The sequence below is a fragment of the Haemaphysalis longicornis genome, unplaced genomic scaffold (assembly GCF_048455015.1).
Source record: "Haemaphysalis longicornis isolate Haplotype H1 unplaced genomic scaffold, Haemaphysalis longicornis Haplotype H1 scaffold_1, whole genome shotgun sequence".
In the NCBI taxonomy this organism is placed as follows: Eukaryota; Metazoa; Arthropoda; class Arachnida; order Ixodida; family Ixodidae; genus Haemaphysalis; species Haemaphysalis longicornis.
In genome coordinates this window covers 58,490,997-58,497,507 of record NW_027526203.1, presented here as the reverse complement: position 1 = coordinate 58,497,507, position 6,511 = coordinate 58,490,997, and the positions used below count along the sequence as shown (strand labels likewise).

The 6,511-nt window shown below is 45.1% G+C and overlaps 1 long non-coding RNA gene across 1 annotated transcript; it reads right to left on the bottom strand.

Annotated features, from left to right (window-relative positions):
* Nucleotides 1–1,583: 1,583 nt before the first annotated feature.
* LOC144164253 (uncharacterized) lies at nt 1,584–5,320 on the bottom strand. Its single transcript, XR_013321119.1, has 2 exons — nt 4,974–5,320; nt 1,584–1,678 (listed from the first exon to the last, which is right to left on the bottom strand). It is a non-coding gene; the product is annotated as an uncharacterized LOC144164253 (long non-coding RNA).
* Between the last annotated feature and the right edge of the window lie 1,191 nt (nt 5,321–6,511).

The following is a 6,511-nucleotide window of genomic DNA, read 5'->3' as shown; positions in this document are numbered from 1 at the left end:
GTACGTCGGCCAGACCGGCCGCTGTCTTAATGTACAGTCGGGGACTTAATTTTGCAGACCACGCGAGCGCGTGGCAAAAGCCACCGATGCGCGCTCTGGAGGGCCGGCGCCTGTTGTCGAGACCGCCGCCCCGCCGCGGCGCGCATGCGCGTCCTGTTTTACTCGCAGGCACGCCGATTTTCTCGCTTCCTACAACGGTCACTCAAGCACCGCATAGCGACGCCTTTGTAGCATTCCTTTCTTTCAGATGACACATTTGGGGCCTGACGTGACGATTGCGAGGGCTTTGGCGCAAGAGCGGCTCGCGTGCTGATAAACACTTGCGCGTGATGTTTTATTTGTTTGTTTTGGTCTTTATCGTTTATAGACGATGAGACTAACGGCTTGCGAACGGCGTCCCGAATGAAGCTCGTACGAAGCACAGCCTCACCGTACCGCGCTACCGACGACGAAATGCCAGCTACATGAATAACAAACCTTTATTCACCTTGTTTATTGTGTAATTTGGCCACTGAACATATATTCCAGCTCGATCTTCGCTGCCCATAAAGTAGGCAATTTGCAGGTTTGATAAAAGAAATCCTCTGTTTTATTTTAATGTCCGCTTCCTTACTTAAAAATGATTATAAGACATACCATATGTATTGTCTGTTCGTTCGACGCGTCGGCATTATTGAAAACGGCACCCAGGGTTCCCGTCGAAGAACGCCATAACCCTATTCGCTACTTTTCGCCGTAATATTAATTGCTACTTAGGGCCTTTCGAATGTTTTGCCACTAATGAACGGGTTTTTAACCACTGAAAAATAATCAGCTTATCCTCCTGTTTTCTTGCTGACCTTGTCCTTCCGCTCCGCTGGGCATCTGCAAGGTGGCTTTTTTCTGATGGAGGCGAAAAGAGAAAATGCTCAAGTGTGTTCGGGATTTCGGCTTATGTTACACATTCCAGGTAATCAAAATTAATCCGGAGCTTTCAACTACGATGCGCCTTATCGGCTTTGTAGCATCGGAGCGTTAAAACCTAATAATCAATCAATGCACCCTTACAAAAATGGTTATTGAGATTGAATTGAAAGTCAATTGACTTTACTCAGTACATTGTGTTGACAGTCAATTGACTTTGAATAGAAATTTTGTATTGAGTTCTCGTTGAAAATTGGCCGCCGCGTTTCAATTGAAACTCAACGCTGAGTTTCAATTGAAAGTCTATTGACTATAGTCAACGTGTCTGTTGATTTTCAATTGACTTTCTGTTGAGTCTCAATACACTTTTCCTGTTGAGTTCCTGTTGTGACGTGTCAATTGAAAGTCTATTGAGAAAAGTCTGTTGAGTTCCAGTTGAGTCTGTGTTGACTCTCTATTCATTCTCCTGTTGAGTTCCTGTTGAGAAATGTCAAATGAAAACCTACTGAGCATATTCAAGACAGCCCGTTTGATTTCCTGTTAGTTTTTTGTCAAGTTATTTCAACAATTGCATAGTAAAGTTCAGTTAACTGTACTAAATATATACTAAGTCTGCTTCAATATTGCAAAAACATTCTAAAAACTGTCGTCAAGGTGTCCAATGAGCAGGCGAAATAGTGAGGTGTTGCATGGCAAAGCTTGCTTTATTGCTCACGAAAGCATCACGGGAGGGCTGGAGCCTCGCAGGGTCCACTTGCCTACTTGACTGTGTAGCCTGCAAAATACAAGAAACAGACTTGTTTGTTTGCACCAGTCAAGTACGAAATGATGATTGCATCCCTTCTCATTAAGTATGCTGGTTTAAGTACCTGGCTATTTTAAAAGTTACCTGGCTTGTATGTTTGGAAAGCAGGGAGATAGCAGTTCAACAAATGTATAAGCTTTCCTCAGATTTTAATGCCGTAAGCCAAGCTAGCCGCATCAATTAATTCTACAATTGGTAGGGAGTGGAATGCCTTTAGTTGAATGCCTTCCGCATTAAGGCGCCTGAAATCTACAGGAACGACTATGTTTCAAGGCGGCAGGGAGCCAAAAAAATCACCCGCATGGGTCCGTAATCGTGTCTTTCACATCTTTCAGGCCCAAAAGAAATCCAAATAGGCCTATAAAGACTGGTAGAGCCACTACCTGACAGGAGAAACCCCAAACCTGTGCAAAAGCATACCTGTCAACCTGTGGATTTTGTTTTTTGAAATTTTAATGCTTGAAATCTCGTAAAACAAAATTAGAAAATTGTCAACTTGCATGAACTTGTTTACAAAACAAGCCTTGATTAAAAAAAACTAGGATCAGATGGTACTGTAATCTAAAGTTACTACATCAGGCAATCATCGCAAATGGCTTTATGAATGGATGAGCACATAACACTTTGTGCTTACCGACTAGTGGAAAAAAATACATGAACCGTGATGGAAAAAAAACGTGGCAAAAAGAACGTGACAGGAAAAATACATAACTTGAATTTCGCAGTCTTTTACACTCTTGTAACGCTGAAGTATGGTGTGTGCCTTGCAGTACGTTTACCAAACAAGTAGCACTAAGCAGCAGCTTAAAGGGATCATATGAGACATGGGTATATCCACATTTTTGCCTTCATCATAACAATGCCAGAGGGGTATACCAGTATAACAAGGCCGTGTAATGCCAGTTTACACACAAGGAGAACACGAAACAGTTTTGTTTGGTGAGGGGAAAAACATCAGTTTCTGTAAATGAGAAATAATTAAAAGCTTGTATCCTTTGCTTGGCGAGATTTTCTATACACTAGCAGCACTAAACAGTATAGTGATACCGTGCCGACCAATCATTTGGGTAATTCCTAGAGGCAGAACATCTGTCAAAACAGATTGACTAAGCCCTCGCGCAATGCCGGTGTAGCATCAGTCAGTGGCACGTCTGATGCCACATTCAGCCAAAATGTTATTCAGTGATTTTGCTATTACTCACACCACATTCAGCCCAACTTATTCAAAACTGCTCCGAGAAAGGCAGTCAGCAGGTTGTGATTAGAAGCAATGGCAAATTTCAATTTACGCTAGCAAGTCGAGCAAGTGCTTAAGTCAAAACTGGTATTCATCAGTTTGAAAGTTTGACGCCTGTGCATGTTCTAGCGCAAGCTGCCTAGCACCTGTGACAAAATTGGCAAATGAGAAATTCACGGAAAGATACATGGAGAGAATTGGCACTTAGTGGTAAAAGACTAATATATGACAACAGTGTGCAGTCTGTTTCCAACTACTACTAACGCAGCAGGTTTTTTTCTGCATTGGTTTTAAAGCCAAAGTGTCTGCTTGCCTTTAGGGTGCCGAGGTAACACATCAGACTTGTGTAAAGATGTTTTGGGTTTAAACCCTACCTTCTGCGGATACATAGTCTCTATTTTCCAAAAGCAATCAATGAATTTGTTATATTCTTGGGCATTATTTTTTTAGCTGGGATGAAGTACGGTTTAGGCCACATTTGTCACTGCTCTGCACTCAGGGAACGCTCTTTCTCCAAGCAATCGTTCAAATTAATACGCAAATATATTGCTGGCGGCCAGCACTTTAGCTTGCAAGTATATTTTACCGCCATGTCTCCTAACTGGTTGAACACACTACCCTGTTTGTGACTGGTAGATCTGCCTCTCAGCCTAGCGCTGTCAGGTGTGCTTGCATGGCACAGTATTCGTGCATTTGTTATTGATCCGACAGGCACTTGTTCGATTCAACCTCTTTCATTTTTTTTTTCATTTTCGTTAACTTCGTTCGTCAAACATTTTATTTATCTTCATCATGGTGTTCTTTCTTTTTTTATGACACTTCGTACTAGGTAATTCATGGCTGCTGCTCCGTTCTGTAGCGGCACTGCATCTGGGATTTTATTCATTCGTCAATTGCCTTCGTTCGTCAAACATTTTATTTATCTTCATCATGGTGTTCTTTCTTTTTTTATGACACTTCGTACTAGGTAATTCATGGCTGCTGCTCCGTTCTGTAGCGGCACTGCATCTGGGATTTTATTCATTCGTCAATTGCCTTCAAAGGTTTTGTTAGATCTTTAGCTTAAGATACATACAAATATAGAACACGCGAAAGCAATACAGCAGCGCGGAAGACAATAAAACACTGATTGATGTCAAAATGTTGTGTGCCGGTACAATAGCCTCCCCCTTCAATTTGTTACACTTACGTACAGTATTTTTGCAAGGCTGAAGTGAAATCATACCCTTTAGGTCGATCTGGAGACGGCGGGAATAAAAACACTGTTCATATACCGACAAATAACCAAGTCGTGAGTATCGCCATTCAGGAAGGTCTGCACAACATTTGTCATGATGAAATGTACAGTGTGCGTCAGGCTTGTCTAGGGCAAGCGAGCGCGCGGCTCCGGAGCGTGCTGGCGACATCTGCTGATAACTGCTGGGTTAGAGATAGCTTGCCATTGCGCGTGCGCAGATCTCGGACAGGGTCGGGCCGGTCGTCATTTCGCATGGGCCACTGTTATTTGCAGACGCCACCACCCACGAGGGGCACTGGTCTTCCCCAGTGCCAGCCATGAGCGGTGACAGGCCAGATAGACGCGCCGTTTGACGCGTTTATCGCAGGCAGTTACGTAATCGCATAAAGCAACGAGCGCCAATCTTCTGCATCTCAAGCGCACCAAACGGAAAGCACGCAACAAGAATTCACTGCAGGGATTTCGGTCGAACCTGTTGTGCGATTACGTAAGTCCCTGGGGTGATAATGCACCGCGTCAAATTACGCACTGATCTCCGGCGTCACCGCTCACGGCTGGCACGAAGAAAAGAAGCACCCGTTGCGGGTGGTGGTGTCTCCAAATTTTAGAGGCCAAAGCTGAACGACGACCGGCCAGGGCCTGTCCGAGATCCACGCACGCACAATGGCAAGCTATCTCTAACCCAGCAGCTATCAGCAGATGTCGCCAGCATGCTCCGAAGCCGCGTGCTCGCTTGCCCTTGACAAGCCTGACGCGCACTGCACAGGAGCGCTCGGAAAGAATGAACTTACCTTATAACAACGTCGCTCCCAGCGGGGCTCCCAGCGTGGTGAAATTGACGGATTCCAAAGCGTGGCTAACAGGGATGGTAACACCTCACTTCGCAAGCTTCTTCACCGTACGATCACAGCGCACAAACACAACACGACACACAAAGGATGTTCACCGGCGGTAGAAGAGCGCATACGATGGCTTTTCCTTCAATAAATTCGATGTATCGCCAGCTGCACTGCAATGTCTGACCTTCGATGCTGGTTGAAAAGATTCGCACACGGCACATAAAATCGCCAACAACACGAGGAAAGCTATAAATTTGCACAGAACAGCGAGAACGACCGCACGACCGCACCACGCCGGGCCCCGCACATCCGGGATTGCGACCAAGCGACATTGGCTTGGTTTCAAGTCGGTTTGCGATGGCTATGCCACAGCTACGCATTCTTGTGAAAACTGAGCGTGAAAACATTAACGCGAGATATCAAAAAAACCTACGGCAGCTTGGGAGTCCTATGTTAATATTTACAATAATCTTTTATAGAATTATTACCAACCCCTCTAGCAGCAGTAATAATATTATATTGCAGATAACCGAGCTCCGCCGAGGTCGCAATGTTGGCTGTCAGCGCCACTGGCGGCAGTGGCAACGCCGCGTACTAGACATTCGTGACAGCGCGGTCACTTCAGCTTAGCGTGGGAGGGTGCCAGAGGAACCAAAAGAACTGGTTATCGCCGGGTGTGGAGGTGGATGGCACGTCTTTTGTTTCCGGGCGCCCGCTTCGGCGAACTGCAGCAGGAGAGAGGACGGAAGAATTCTGGAAAGTCCAATCTTTGAAAACAGCTTCAAAGTTGTTGATCTGCTTGCGGGCGCAAGATATTTGCTAGGCGCTTGTGTTTGAGAAACGTAGTCCGCGGACGTGTTGACATCGTTAGCGAGAGAGCGGTTCGGAGTGTAACAAGCGGCACGCCAGCCCACTTATTTGTTCGGTTTCTCTTTTTTTTTAGTGGCGTGAAGCAGTGTCAGGCTCGTTCTTTCTTTTTGTGACCCTGTGCAGTAAAGATGAGTTGTTAATCAGCGCTTCAGTTTGTCTTTATTCATTGTTTTCTTCGTTTGTTCGTTCGTTCAGTTCGTGTGAGCGGCGGCGCCTTGGACTGGCGTACGGAGTTCTTTTGCAGTGAAAGAACTGTTTTCACCTGTTTTAATAGAGCGTAGATGCGCGTTTGCTCCTTGTGGAATTCTCTGCATTCCACATTGCTGTTCTACTGTTGTTATCATAGACAGTTCACGGTATTCTCAAGGAAAGTTATGTATGACGGGGAATAGAACTCGCGTCCTTGGGCTCAGACCACGGCGGGGTGCGCGAGTGATAACTGGAGTAATGAAGTTCACGAGTGAACGACGATGAGGCCAAGCCTGCGTTCGCTTGTTTTAAAAGTTCGCTGTGTACAAAAATTTAATTGTTCTTTTTTCGAAGTTTAGGGATTTACACCAAAGTTTTGCTGTTTTTTTTTCTGAGTATTTATAGGCACAATTTCGTCACTGGAATATTCT